The following is a 16,708-nucleotide window of genomic DNA, read 5'->3' on the forward strand; positions in this document are numbered from 1 at the left end:
ACTTTAGATGTTGTACCCATGTATTTCCCTTATACTTCAATTAAATTGTTATATTTTTACATTTTTAATTTTGCAGCATATCGTTTTTATTGAATAACTTCTTTACCTTTCTGTTTCGTTTTGTTTGTAAATCCTACTCTCATTTCTAAAATCGCATTTTTCGCAAGCCTTCATTTATACTTATTTTTAAATTATCGTACAATCTTATGTTAAAAATTTTCGAATATATTGTACCTAGGAACGGTTTACATAATTATTTTTGCTCGAATACATAAATTTTATAATTGCATATAACAGGCGATTTCCTCCTAGTATTTACTTAAATAATTCATCATAATTATTCCCTCTGATCATTTGCAATGGGTTAACAATCAGCTAAAGAATTAAAGTCATCATAATATCAAGCACAGAAACAGAAAATTCATTTCATACTATTAACGCTCCAAAAGAAAACTGTACTTAAAATTCATTGAAAGGAATTAACGACTGAAATATATTTCATTTTAGTTGTCACTTCATACATATAAACAGGTTAGTAAAGAAATATCTTCATAACATATAATAGGAATATTAAAGAAACGCATCAATGAAAAACGCAAGCAATGAGAGAAAAATAGGGCTTCTTTACTACTTCTGCGTTTATGCACTCAAGAACCTGTTGCACTTTTAACGCACCTGTTGAGAAAATTGCCAAAACAAGTCAAACCTTACCTGCTCACGCACCAGATGGTCGAGTGAAAAACCCTTTCATTACTCCCTGTAACCGTATCTCGGATCTGGAGGAGGAGGCAAACGAGAGAGCCGCAAATTCTCAGCCGCCTGGAAGGCGCGATGAGATTCCCAAATACGAACCAAGAAGGAAAAAAAAAGAATATAAATGGCGATTTTGAAATGTCGAGAGGATAACACAGACGATTTCAACAATCGTCTATTCGTCGCTTTCTCAACCGCGAAGAATGATGGGAGATCTGCCGCTACTGCTTTAGGAGGAACTATTGTCGCTGCGATCAGCTTCGCCTCACGCGCCAATGTTTCCAGAGCGCGGGAGAAGAACAGTTTTAAAACGCTTCGAAGAAGATTGCTCTCCGGGATGTGAAAAGTAAATGAAATTTTTACAAACCTAATACTCATTTCTTCTAAAATCTAAAACTTGAAACGTAATAAAATTATTCTGATGTAGTCCGCATATAACCTCCCACCAATTCCATGATTTAAATAGCAGTCAAATTTAAGTAAAGTATCACTTCCGGTTGATCGCTTGTATACAAAATCTAATTTATTGTTCTAATAAATAGGAAGTTCTATAATATGAAATTTAGATTTTAATTCAAAATATAATTAAAATTAGTTTTCTTAAAAAGATAGCCAACATTTTATTTCTTAAACATCACTTTGTTCACTCTTACCTAAAATTCAACAACAAAATCACGAAATCTTTTAGAACTCCCATTTTAGACTGTTAAATACTGCCACACATTTTTTTTTCATATTCATTATATTATACATTATATTATTTATATTTGCTATACTATTTCTTTAAGAGCAATATAACTATAAATGATTTTTTCATAAGTATCTGTTAAGAGCTTCAAGAAAGGTATCAATTCCAGTTTATCAATTTTCAGCAAAACCTAATTTGTTTTTCCCATTGATATTCTCACTAAAGATGAAAAGTTTGGGATTATATTTTAATATATTTTTTCTTTAAAATCTGTTATGAGCTGCAAGTAAAATACCAGTTCCGGTTGTCCATTAGAAACTCTTAAAGGCTTCGGGTAAAGTACCACTTCCTGCTGTTCAGTTTCATACAAAATCTAATCAACTCTTTATAGGAATGCAGAAGATTTAAATACGGAAAACAGAAATTTTTGAAAGTTTGATATAAGATTTATAGTGGACGAAAACATCATCACACACAAACAGACACATATCATTGTGAAAGAAGCGGAACCGTGCTGTGGGTATCCTAATTCGATGTATTCACTCAAAACTCCGAAGCTATCGAATATTTCGACCGAAAAAATTACCTCCCTTCTATACGTATACTGGTTGGGAGAAGGTAAGAAGAGAAAATGGAATTGGATAGTTTTAAAATAAATCAGGGATGGCGTCTTATAACACACGATGCACGTGGCTTATTCCTGTCTTTATTATTGAGTCGTGAAGAAACTGTATATATCTGTGTACCTCTCATTTGACACCTAGAGACACGAAATTTTGAACACACAGTCTTCCACCCAAGCATGCCTGCCTCAGCGGCCCGAAATTGGGATTACAAATTTATTTTTTATTTATTCCATATTTTGTGTGAATTTAATTTATTAACAAATTCGACCATTTAAAGCGATGTGTTGCCACTCGGAAAAGCGTAAGATATTTGTCTTTCTAATTTAATCAGTACTTATCGATTTAAAAGAAATGTGCTGCCACTTCCGAAATAAAATAATTTTATGTTTCATGCCTCAGTATATTGTTACCATTCGGCAAAGCGTAAGATATTAAATTTTCTTTCAAATTTAATTTTTCTATGATTGGTCAACAAATTAGGCAATAAACGTAGTTTTTTATTTCTACTTTTATCAATTAGTATAGGTTTAAAGTTTAAAGCTAAACCAGCACCTGCGATATTAAATATCGCCGGGACTTTCTAACAGCTAAGTTTCCGCCTCTGATGGGATTCAGCAGGTGAACATTGCAGGCTGCAGTCCGCGGGTCTCCACCCCTCTTGCCCTACTACCAACCTTTAGGAAGGAATTCGGCTGCTATTTGGAGCAGACACGCAGACACTGTACACTTACAAACATCCATGCCTTCTTTGGGATTCGACCTCCAGCCCTTCGGTACGACAGCTAGCGTTACTAATCACTATTCCGTCTTTTAATCAGGACAGGACAAGAAAACGTACAGGGGGCACCATATCATCTCTATGAGCAAAAATGGTATTGCCTCGGTGTACTATCTTTCCGTATTTATTGAGAATTAAACAAGGTGACACGCAATCATACAGATGTTATACATTTGGATATACAGAGTTACATTTGGTGATGGTAATGTTCATAGGTAGATGAGATATAATAAAGTTCGTAATAATAAATAGATAGAATATCATGGTATGGAGGTAAGGCACAGATATGAATGAAGACTGAAGGCACGTTAGAAGTGTGTGTTTGGTGGAGATAACAATGGCAATGGAAACAACAACATCTTTTAAGCAGCTGAAGCCATCTATTTACACTTAGCATTTTTACTTACACTTAGAATCGTTAAGCATTGTTTTTCCTTATGACAACTATTTTAGTTGCCTGGCCACGTATGCGGCTAATACATTTAAAGCAATGGAAAAAGATTGATTAATTTTTAACTCAATTGTCCAGCAGAATACAATTTTGGATTGAATCATAGATTTTGTTTTATACCAGAAGTTTAAAATAAAAATCTTACCCGCTGCATTTGCACCCAAGATATTGCAAGCTGTCAAGCGAGCAACATGAATAACAAAATATTTTATGTGGACAAATGGAACTTATCCTTCCTCCCATAACGTGCCAGATCGGGTGAACTTCACCAGTTGCGTGCGACCCCATTGCCGTATGGTTAACTGAATATGGCAAAGCATACAAGGGCTATCTGCCTAAGGGAAGGGATACCTTTGTGAAGAATGTTTTAGTAAAACAAGCTCTATTCGCATTGCACACGTGGAAAACAAAGAAAGCAGCTATTCAGCTGTTTCTTTCTCTTGGGTTCGAACTCGAAGTTGCCGTACGAATCGGGAAGAGAATGTTTGTTGTACGCCATTGAATTTACAGCAGTTTATTATTATTATTATTATTATTATTATTTAGTTGAGATAGAGCTAAGTTTTTGCTTCAAAAATTTTTAGCGTATTGTACATTTAATTAAAGTTGGCTTATTCTTATTACTGAAGTTCAAATATCTATATGATCATGTGTTAACCTTAAAATTATTAGGAGAATTTTTTTTCTTTTTTCCCAAATCTGAATTATGACCGTAAGTATGAAGCAAAGGTGCCCTTACAGGACTTTATGCAACAGATATCTCATAATTGCACATATACAAATATACATACATAAATATATTTCATATATATATATATCTGTGTGTGTGTGTGTAAAATATAAAATAAGAAATTAAATCAATAACTTAAATAGCTATTTAAATTTCTTTAGATTTTTATATGTCACCTTCCTAGTATCTGCAATGCATGAAAATTTCTCTGCACTGTGTCATTTCTAGATCAATCCTTACGTACGTCTTAATAAACGCTGATGACGTAACTAATTCAGAACCTAACCGGAAACTTTGACATAGCTAATTCGGAACCTGAATTCAGACGTTCGAGAATTGAAACCTTTCTCTTGGTGAGATGACATGTTGGATAACTGCGCACGTTTTTGCTTCTACCTCTGTTTCAGTTTTGCCTGGCTGCTTTCTTCCTATCGCAACAGCATCAAAAATGTAATATTCTTGAAGGACACAACTAATGTGCCAAATAAATTACGGCTTCAAATGTGAATTGAAATAGATATGAATATTTAATATGCTTCGAATGATGTTTACTTTTCAATATGGATCAAAATTCAGTGTTAGGTGATATTCTGTGTTCTGTAGATGAGTTTTTACTTCCTTTCAAGAAGTATTGTTATTAGCGCACGTTACTAGTTTGTCCTTTCTGTTAGGCTGAGCTTCTGATGCCCCTTCTCAGCCATTTAATAAGTACTTCGTCGGCTAGGTTGTTGAGTCAGCCTAGTTAGCCTTAAATTACACTGTTAGTCCAGCACTAGTCTTTATCTTTGAAATTATTGTGCAACTATTTTTAAGTTCCACCGCCAGTCGTTGGTGTTATTGTAATCACGAAGAGCGTGCATTTGTGTTAAGAGTTTGATGAATAATAGAGGGTTATATTATCCTTTTTCTGTGCTGGTATTCTTTTACGCCTGTGCGAGAAGTCGCCAGGTTTTCTTGTAAGATCATTTTAACTGAGTGTTAGCTAAGTTGGTAAGATCTTACACAATGAATAGTTGGTATACAAAATTTTAAATAAAATAATTAAGCGTATGTAGATATTTATACACATTAGTTATTCATATAAACAATAGTTAATATGCTCACACGACTATATATCAAAACTAACCTATATTTGATCAGCTAAAAACATTCCAACACTTAGTTGTGTTTTAGTGCTCGAATGAGTTAACTTCTTTTCTTCCTGAGAACATTCGTTTCTCATTTAATTTCAAACTTTTTAGACGTCCGTTGACAGAAATTAAAAAACGAAATATCGTTGACTACACGGATGATACTTTTCCTAAACAGAACATGAACATTAGCCGTTTCTAAGCGTATCTTAATTTGCAGATACGATATGGAATCTATCTAATCACTCCATTAAGAGAGAAAAATGTTGCCAATAGAATTAAATTTAAAACAAATTATCCGCTGCTTTGAATATTTTTAAAGGCCAGTCTCTCTCTTGCTCGTTGATACGTAGTTTGAAGATGATAAAAACATGAATCTAGTTTAAAAAATTTCTAAACTTTTGTTGATAGTCTAATTTGCATGTGAAGTCATTTGCATAATCAATATGTTGTATGTTGTTTGTTATATAGAAAAAAAGTAATAGCCGATTTATATAGGCTATTCATTGTATAATAGGGTACATAATAATAACTTATAGCAATAATTACTAACAAGCATTTCCATAGCAATAATGGAATAAACAAATACCAGAAGAATCAGCAGAAAATGGCTAATGTGAAATTTTATGCCTGTGCTCTGAAATAATTTCCTGCGCCTTATAAATTATAATTACAAATAGTTACAATTAATGGTAAATATAATTATAATTAACTGTCTACGGTATTTTTAAATCATGGTTCAATATGTCTTCAATTTATGGTTCAACGTATTTCTGCTTCACGGTTCAACATTCTCTAATCATGGATGCCAATTCATGGTTCAACATATTACTAAACAATGGTTCACTCAAAGCACCAAATTATGGAACAACATTTTACCAGCTTTTGGTTGCAACTTTTTTGGTAGTATAATTTGGTGAAACCTCGAACCAAAATTTTTACAGTGTAGAAACGAGAATTGTTTTTCCCTTTTTGTCATTACTTGCATATTCTCGAATTTATCATATGCATGTCTAATAAAGGCAGCTTTCTTATTATCAGTCTCGTGAAATTTATTAAAAATTGTCATAATTAGATTTAGTAATAATTATAAAAAAGAATTTCTCCTCCGTTATACTGAAATAGCAAATAAAATAACAGCCAGGACGTGAAATGCAACTGTCATTTATATTTTTTTCCCTAACTCGAGTATTAATGTAGTTTTTTTTTTCAGCTCATTCTCTAGCCATTTTCGAATTTTTCTTCATGCACATGTATTTAACATTTAAAATTTTTCCTTATTTCTTCATTTTAAAGCTTTTTCTCGGCAATGGCCTTTTTTGTGCTATTATATATATGTAATGAATATTTAAATTTCTTGTGCACCACATGGTATTACACAAGGCTGACAGAGGTAAGTAAAAAAAATTACATCACAACACAAAATAAAATAAATTTACAAATTCACAGATGAAATTTAAGAATTATTTTATATTGCTGCTATTTTTTCTTAATCTTTATTTTATTAATTCCATTCAATAATAATAATTCCTTTTCCCTGGTTATTATTTTATTTCCTGATAATGCAACTATTTTTCTCCTGTTTTTCTTTCTTTGTGTTATTTGAAGAATGTTATTCCTAAATTTTATTGCCTTTAATAAAATGAACAACTCTAGGCTCAGAAACTAGAAAATAATAAATGTTTTCTGTTTATATTTGCTTTGGAGGACCTTTTAAAAAAAAATATACGTTTTATTCTACTTGTATTTATTTCTCCCAAGATCGATAGGAAGTCTTTAAAGGGAAACTAACGAAATTCACGACTACTTATGTTATTTAGCAATTTCATATAACCCCTAAATTTTCCATATGACTATGGTTTTAGCTAGAAAAGGCTATTGTTTGTTTACTTAGGTCGTCTTTAAATATCACAGCAAAAATTATTATTGGATTATTTCTAAGAGACGCCTTCATAAAGTGTTCTCACCCTTATGCAAGTCGGCTGCTTTTCGAAAAGACAGAAACCTTCGAAAATGTGCCAGCATAAGGTACCGCACACAAATTGACTTGAAAAATAAGGATTTACACATCTTAATGCAAGTCCGATTCTGGTTTCAGTTACTGAATAATTAATTAAGCAAGGGATGAAATAAATGTTCGTCATCTTTATGAAAACGCTTGATTGTTACAAACCTACCAACAGGTTCAGAAAAAACGCCGTATTACGTTCAGAAAAAATGTTCAGCTTCTCCCCTCCTGAAAAACGATATTCTATACAACATATGAGTTGAAAACGATTCATATAGGATCTTTCTTTTGGGGATTTGGAATGAATATCGATCATAAATTAATGGAATTTCCTGTTCTAAATCTTTAATATTCTATCAAATATTTAATTTTAGGCGTTCCATTTAATAGTTTAAATAGCTTATCTTAGCTTCTTTGGCTATAAATGTACATATCGATTTTTAATATGAAAAAACACTTTCACTGCTAATCATGGAATATGTCGCCTCTCCCCTATTTAATTTATTCTCATTTCTAATGTTCAACACTGGGATCTACAACTGTGATTGTTGTTTTATTTTTAACCGTATTTCATCACTGCGTCATTTGCCATTTCTTTTATAATAAACTATTGGTCTTTCTTTGGGCAATGTAATATTATTTCCCATGATTTCTGCATTCTGATTATAGATTCTTTAACTTTCTTGAACTTTCACTTTTATTTACTTACCAGAAATACAATTCAGAACCAGTGTCATTATAACAAGCATCATTTTGAAAGTGTAAAATTAGTCTGAATACGACGTTTGAATTTTTGCTTATTTTTTCATGCAGTTTATTTTCAGGCATCCAGAGAGAAACTTTTAGCATTGAAATTACAGGTACTGAAAATACTGAAATTTAAATCATTTTATCGCATTATAAAGTACGCTTACCTAATTTACAGTAATTTTTGATTAATAAGTTAGGAATGTAAACAAAACTTTAAATTTCGTATGGTTAGCCATACCTTTGTGGCAAACGCCGGAGTTGCATAAGTTTCCAACGATCAGGAAAGCTGCGAAATGAAGTTTCAATTTGCGGCGCGTCCTCCTTCAATAGCCGAAAAACATTTTCCTGATGGTTAAAGGTTTCTGCCTTTTCAACCAGCGGCTGATTTGTATACACATGCTTACACCCTTATGCTGAGAGACCTTATGAAGCGGTCCTATTTCTAAGGGATTTCTCCCGAAAGGCAGTAAAATTATTTCTCGTTCAAAATAGTAGATTCTAATATTCTAATACTCCGAGCTCTACCATAGTAAGAAGCCGTGATACATAACCATCGGAGTTCGAATGAAAGTGAAGATACTTGATTTAATACGCAACATATAATCATTCGAACCAGAATCAAAAGGATGATACCCAATATAACACATTCCCCCTCTTGTTCCAATAGATAAGACTAAACTGTTGCATATCAAGTTAAACAGCTTAGAATGACAGTCGGATAATACAAGTTTTTTACCTGCATTCAAAAAGAAATATAATTTTATCAAACAGTTTACTATCTTATTTCTTCTGATTCTTGATATATTTTTATTTTTACACCTCGTTGTCTTTCTATATATTTTTTCTTCCATTTCCTTTTCCATCTCAAAATATAACCATAGAAAGTAATATAACCATAGTAGTAAGAAGCACCAGTGTTGTCCTTTATATTCGGTATCATTTATTCTGCCTTTCAGTCTCTTTCCTTCCGTTTTCTTTCTCATCCCAAACCATACCCACATCAGTCAGACCATCTAAACAAGTCTTCTTCTCTTTTTACCTTTTCCTTTTTATCATTCTCTAATTCATTTCGTTTGGCACCGCAAAATAAACGAATACTATCAGCCTAAACTCTCAAAATATTATCAGTCGTTCTCCTCTTCTATTTTTCTGATCCTCTTCTTTCCCATGATATACATCTAGTCATCGCTTTTAAATTATCGAAAAAAATACACTTAATGGAATCACGCTTCAAACATTCTTTCATGAGTAGAGGGATCTCTAAAAAAAAAATCATCTGTAACCCAACCAGAAACCAAAGAAACCCACCAAAATTGCAGTTGCCACATCAGGTTCGAGGAACCTAATGTAATTGTCGAAGGATCGTAGGGAACCACTGCTGGTACTAGCAGCGCCCGGGGTGTAGCTCGAGAATTGGACATGAATTATTCCATGGTATGAAGAGTTTTGCGGCGCGTTATTGGATTTTACCCCTACAAAATCAGCCGCTTGCGCGAACTGAAATCAAGTGATTAGGATTGTCATTGAGAGAGTGTCATTCGCTCTATCGTTTATTGCTAGGGTATAAATTGATGATGCTTTCCCATGGCACATTCTGTGGGGAGATGAATGCCATTTTTATCTCAATTGGTCCGTAAACACACAAAATAGCCGCATTTAGGCTTCTGAGCAGCCCACACCGTGCACGAAATCCCATTAAATTCCCCAAAAGTCACTGTTTGGTGTGGTTTCGCAGCCGAATTCGTAATTGGGCCATTCTTTTCTGAGACCATCACTCCAACAGGACCCCAAACGTGCATCATAAATGCAGAAAGGTATTACGAAATGCTGCAAACGTTTGTTATTCCACAACTACAGCAAAGAAACCGTCTCCAACAGACAATCTTTATGCAGGATGATGCTCCGCCACACATTAGTAATAAGGCAAAGCAGCTGTTGCGCCAAAACTTCACTGATGATAGAATGTCATAAGTCGCAGTTTTCCAGTTGCATGGCCGCCTCGTTTCCCTGACCTCACGCCATGCGATTTTTGGCTCTGGGGTTATTTGAAATCTCAAGTTTATGTTGGTGGAGTATCAAATTTGTCTATTCTAAAGGACAATATAACAAAGACAGTGCGGAATATTCCTCGCGATATGTTACATACGGCTGTGGATAACGTTGTGTACAGAATGCACGGTGTTATTTCTGAGAACGGTGCTCACGTTGAATGTGGTCTAATTCCTCACCTGGGAAGTTAATGTAGTAAATAAACATTAATAATTTAACTATACGATTGTATGTCTTGACGTCCCATGTCTTAATTAGTCTAAATACCAAGTTTGGTGCCATTTCGGCTATTAGATCGTGCTACAGGGCGTTCCAAACACTGTCACTTTAAAAATGATCACCCTGTACTTATTCTTTGCGTATTTAAATTAAAATTTTAACTGAATTCATAATTAGATTAATGTTATCAAATCTTCATTTAAGCAACTGTACACAATTTTAAATCTGTGTGTGTCATATAGTTCATCAGTAAGAAAGCGTATACTCATCAGTAGAAAAACAAGAGTGCCACTAAAACACTGAATACCTTTATTCAGTTTTTATTTACCCTTTATCGGAAAGGCCATTTATCTTTTGAAATATTTTTATGCGTTTTAATAATTAAGATGCCAATACCTTGTAAAATTTCCCATACATTTAATGTTGCCGAACTCTCTGGAATAAAGAGAAATGCATAACTAATTCATTTTAAAGTCTTTACTAGATCTTCATACTTTTAATGGGAAATGATGAAGGAAAAACATGATAATATAGCTCGAAACGAAGCTATTGTATATATCCTAATTACTCGAAATACATAATTTAATAAAATAAAATATGCACACTTAGCGAATTAAAAAGAGCTTTGCCTCCGTATTCCAAAGACCGTGAAATGGATAAAGTAATGTTTATAATCTCCAGAACAAGTAGTAGATAAACACACTAAAAGCTAAGAAAGACAGTCATCATTTGACTTAACATAATTTTCCAAATTTTTTTGATGGCAAAATATAATTTCGAAGCACAAGACACAATTCTTACTGTATTTATGTGTACTGCAAGAATAGTAAGTTTCTCATTAGCGATATCACGCGGAGAAGGGTTAAATTTTTATAATGCGTGAGAACTATGAACTACACGTACAGTGGTGGATTTACAAATGCTGGCAAATTTAAATCACCTATTTATAGACCAGTTGTAACCACACCTGGGTCATTATACAGGATAACTACAAGCGAAAACAACAGCAAATGGTCTGAGGCTCTGTCGTTCCTTCAAGTAGTTTTGACAATGAACTGCAATAACTGAATATGAGAACGAATGCAATCAATGAATGTAAATGAATGCAATCAATGAATATGGATGAATGCAGTCAATGCATATGAATGAATGCAACCAGTGGATATGAATGAATGCAGTCAATGAATATGAATGAATGAAACAAATGAAATAATTATGAGTTGCAATGAATGAAGAACTCATTCAAAGGTCAGTAAACGTTGATATATTTTGAGCTACATTTTGAACGATTATTAAAGTACGAACAACAGGATTTCACACTTGTAAATTGTCTATTCTCAGAAAGAACTTCAAGCAAAGAATGCTTTGATGTAAAATTTGTTACTCTACCACCAAGCGCTTCCTGAAGATTGAGGCTTTAAAAAGTATAAAGTTTGAAGATTAAAAGTAGGGCATCCAACAATAATAAATTAGATAACAAATTAACTGTAAAGTAGGAACTTTAAATAAATTTTAATTTAGTAAATAGCTGTTCATTTCTCAAATATTTATAATGTGGTATAATATACATATAATGGGATATAATATTACATAGATTTATGTTATAATCGGATATAATATATTTATATTTTCTAATAACAAAAAAACTTTTATCTCCATTTTCATGCATATCTTATTGAAAATTATCAAAATTATCATAATTTACCGTAGTATATAAAAATCTGTTAAATCGTATTTATATTTAAATTCAGCTATTTTTATATTGTTGAAATTTCACATGAAATAATACTTATTAAATAGTCAATGATTCACTTGCAGCAATATTAAATAAAATCCATTAAAGTAAAACAAATATTAATATTAACAGGGTCAATTTATTTAAATATAAAAAATAATAATAAATATTAATAAGTAGCATAACAGCTTCTTAATATCAAATATATCGATTATAGATACTTTTAATGATTTTAATATCTATCTACAACAATTATTTGAGAATAATTTTATAACTGTTTATGCAGCTATTGAAAAGAAGAGAGCACTGAAAAATAATACCATAATTAAACTTGTATTAAATATATATATATAAATTGTTTTTAATAATAACGTTCTGTAAATTATTTTGATTTTTGACTTTTAGACATCAAAATATTCGCTTGAATAGAAACATTGTAAGCAATTAGAAATAAATAGCAATCAAGTGAATATAACAAATTAAGACACGATCAATGCCTAATTCCCAACTTCAGTTAACGAAACTAAAAATGTTATAGAAGAATCTAATAATGAGAAATACCAAAATACAAAGGCTATTAAAAAGCGATTACGGATCCTCGGTCAACCCAAACTGAACTTTGCTAACTGCCAAATACAAAAAACACAAAAGTGATATTTATTAAGAAATGTCGAAGATCACAGTTCTCAAGGATCAGTCAATGAATCTCGAGATTTAGAAAACGTAACATGGATATTCAACATTCCATCTCTATTCCTAGGAATTCCAGCAACATAGGAATTCTATCTCTGTTTTTCCCAGCTGGAAAAGAAGCAATAAAGATCAAGTGTTCGTCTAGCGCAAAATTTCAGCATTTGGAAATCTACACATTCCGATATCCCATTATGAAATTCCAGAACACACCTACCGAATTCATTGATCAGTATGTCCAAACATTTATCTAACTAACTACTACTAATTACTACTAAGTTCAAATTTGAAAACATAAACGAAAGATAACCCAACACAGAAATTTATACAGATGGATCAAAACATGATAATAAGGTTTGATATATAATAGTTTATAAACCATAGGCAACAGCAGAATCATTTGAGATGCATTTAACTTTAATAAAACATAAACAACAATATTCTACCAATAAAAATTAAAAGAGTCTTACTTTCTATAACGAATGCAATAAATAAGCAACAAAGCTCGCAAATATCCCATCATAAGAGAGATCACAACATACTCTATCCAAAATCCCAAAACAAAAATAATAATAGAATGGACTAGAGCATACCTTGGTAATATTGGAAGATGTCTGGTAATATCTGGTCCTCTGGAGCTGAACAAATGCCAAAGAAGCAGCAGCTGTATAAAGCACAAGAAATAAACACTCCACTCACGAAATCATAATTTAAAATTCTTCTTAAAGCAAGAATGTATTACTAAAATTTGAACAATGGGGGTAAAACACTCCACAGGGAAGAAGAATATTCAGATTTAAAGATAAAATTAGCACAAATTCTTACATAAACTGATATATGACGGAAGAAGGCCCTTTCCCCCACATACTTTTATGACAGAAATATCTCTCATTCAGACACCTGCTATTATGGGAAAAAGGCGATTCTAAACATTTCTTTTTTGATTGCCCAAGATCATAACTACTTCCCTTAAAAAGTCTGTATAAAACATAGTTAGTTTACTAAAATATACAACACAAAATCGACCCTAAGGAAGAAAATTAAAAAAATTATTGAAAGACTTAGCTTCAAAAGGAAAAGAATTATATGCAACGCTTTAACATTACTGATAGTGAAACTCATTGTTACGAATTTTGTACTTAAATAGATAATTTTAGTAGAATTATAAGTAAAATTGTTGTATTTTTCTGGGTAATGTAGCGCGAGACAAATTTTAAGAGAAAGCTATGCCGGAAAAGTAAGACTACAAGGGCAAGTGCATTTAATATTAAGTAAATGGGTATCTCGATAATTTGGCGAAAATTAACTAAAAGTCCCCAAATTTGGAAACATTTTGCTCGGGTCCTTGTATTATAGTAATATACATTAAAATTGAATAAATGTAATTGACCGCTATGTTAGCTGTAACCGTAATCACAGCACTAGAAATATCTCGCGGCTGGTTGAAAACTACTTAGGCCGAAGAGAGAGTATCTGCTCTCAGTTGCTTAGTTATTGTTGTTGTGAGTTGTTTAGTTCCGCTTGAACTGACATATCCGAGTTAGCATTCTTTTTAGATGCTCTTTGTCCTACGTTGTGTTTAACTCGCTTAGTAGTTTGAATTGTAGTGAATACTTGTACGAATATTTCTGTGGAAAATTCCAGAGTTCTGAAATATTTCTTTTAATAAAAATAAAATTTTACTAACCTATTATTGGACTTGTGCATTCAATCTGTTACAAACCCGTACGCACGCAACATTATTATGAAAATTCTCAAACACTCTATGCTGTTACTTTTGATTAAAACATGTAATACTGAGAATTTTTCTATGTACCATGAACTATGAAAGAACCATTAAATTACTAATGATCTGTATTTGCAATAAACTTATAATGATCAACTATATGAACTCGTTTGTGAATTACTAATTAAAACCAACTATTCATTACAAATGAACTTACTATAGAAACTTTATTACTAATGCAAAACACAATAATTAATGAAAAATAAGTTATGTAATACAAAATATGCATAAAATGTTAATTATAAATTAGTGTAAAATACAGAAACTATGTAAAATGTATGTTGTGTATATATATATATTTTTTGGCAGACTGTGAACAATTACAAATGTAACCCAATCCATTAATCTAAGCAAGGCCGGATGTGGTGGTCTCTTTATTATGGAAGCACCTAATAGGTGGGCCACCATCACCTTTCCTATGAAGGGACGGACAGTTACAACCATGCCTTCTCCGAGATTCGAGCCCAGGCCCTTCGGCATCGCAGTCAGCTTCCCTGATCACTATACCGACTGGGCGGCATATATGTTAATTTATATTATATATGTTATTATGCAAAGACATTGCAAAATTATTGCAATGCAAAGCACCAAGCAAATTTTAACCAGATAATAATGTAACAACCTTATGTATACAATGATAAATAATGTCAAATTGATAATATTATGTGTACAATGATACATTATAGTGATATACTATGTATATGGTGATAAATAATGTGACGATATGTCAAGATATCAATAAAGCAACTGGACTAAAGTATGTTATTCTAGATGAGCTGCTGACTGTGGCAGAACCGCTGGTGTGCAGTGGATCATGAGTTTATTGTTTGGCATGGAATAGATCAAGCGTGGACGCTAGAGATTGTCTGGAACTCTATGGGGTGTTGTTGTTTCTAGATAGTTAGCATATGAAGACAATACCTTTTTAACAGTTTGGTAAATAACTGGTGTCCCCTGTACGTCTACCCATACCTATACCTATGAACAGCAATTAAGGTAATGAATGTAGTTGGTAAGAAATGGATTTACCAATTTTCAGACCAAGTCATATCTTTATTTTCAAAAGCTTGTAATTTTGAAATGAGCACGATCCAGGTAACTCTTGTATCGATCTAAAATCGATACTCTAAAAGAAATTAATTGATCAGATCCGAATCATCTCTTCGTTTCCTAGACATGAATTTAAATTGAGACGCCTTTGTTTCCTTTACCAAGTGGCGTTCACAAGAGAGATTTGCGAAACCAAATTTGACGTGGTTTTCTTTCATTAACTACATTCATTTCATTTCAACTACATTCATGAAATCTCTTCTTTGCTAAAACACCGCGCGTGGCTTCTTTGCTTTCGAGGATCCTTCACCTGAATAGTATATGTTAAACTCCTGAAGCTTTTGAGGACGTACACTGCTCAAAAAAAAAAAAAATGGGACAGTGCTATATCTCCCGTTCTACTGGGGCGATTGACAAAATTCAAACTACGTTTTTCATGTCTCGAAAGCGCGACTTAGGATATATATTAGATTTATATATAGTACTATTCTAACATAGGTATTTTGACACAAAAATCGGACTTTTTCTGAAATAACATACCAATTTTTTTACATATTTCGATTCTACGACTCAAATTATGCCAGAATACCAAGTATTGTAAAAATCGTACGAATAGTTTTTAAAATATTAGCTCTCAAAATTTTAGCTCCTCAATGTTAATTGAATTTGGCAAATATTTATTAATATCTCTTTTTTTAAACTTTTTTGATTTTTTCTCTCATATTTCGAAATTTTGGTTTATTCCAAATAAAATTTACCCATTTTTTGCGTTTTATTTTTTAAATTTTTATTTTTAAATAATTTCTATAGATTTTTCAAAAAAAATTTTGAATTATAACCTATAAAATTTTTACCATCATCTTAAAGTAGGTGTATTTTTAAGCATATCTGCAAAAAATTAGACTTTTTTACTCAAAATTTTCTAAGATATACACGAATTTACATAATTTCGCGTTTTGAAATTTGGCACCTTTTTTTTTGAGCGATAATAACGCCAAATGTGGTCTATGGATTTTTGTTACACTGAATTGCCACAGCTATTTTTAACCTTAAACTTCAAGTAAAATTTTACGGAGAATTAATTATATGACATTTTTTTCCTCAATGATGCGTAATAAATATTTATTAATACTATATGAAAGGCTATTTTTTAAATTATAGATGATATTATTCAAATTTTTAACTATTTCTTTAAATTTCTCTCGTATCTTTTCTTTTTTTAAAAAATTTAAGAGTAAGTTTTTGTAAGAGTAAATTTTTACCTT

At 32.1% G+C, this 16,708-nt stretch overlaps 1 protein-coding gene across 1 annotated transcript in view; it reads right to left on the reverse strand.

The window, feature by feature from the left end:
- Positions 1–958, reverse strand: part of LOC118194922 (neurensin-1-like) — a 516,553-nt gene extending 515,595 nt beyond the window's left edge. The window contains exon 1 of the mRNA XM_085820609.1: positions 712–958. The gene's annotated coding sequence lies outside the window, so the exon portion shown is untranslated. The remainder of the gene's footprint in view (positions 1–711) is intronic.
- Between the last annotated feature and the right edge of the window lie 15,750 nt (positions 959–16,708).

The sequence above is a fragment of the Stegodyphus dumicola genome, chromosome 7, assembly GCF_044657685.1.
Source record: "Stegodyphus dumicola isolate Sdum_Otavi_A_Nest chromosome 7, ASM4465768v1".
Classification (NCBI taxonomy): Eukaryota; Metazoa; Arthropoda; class Arachnida; order Araneae; family Eresidae; genus Stegodyphus; species Stegodyphus dumicola.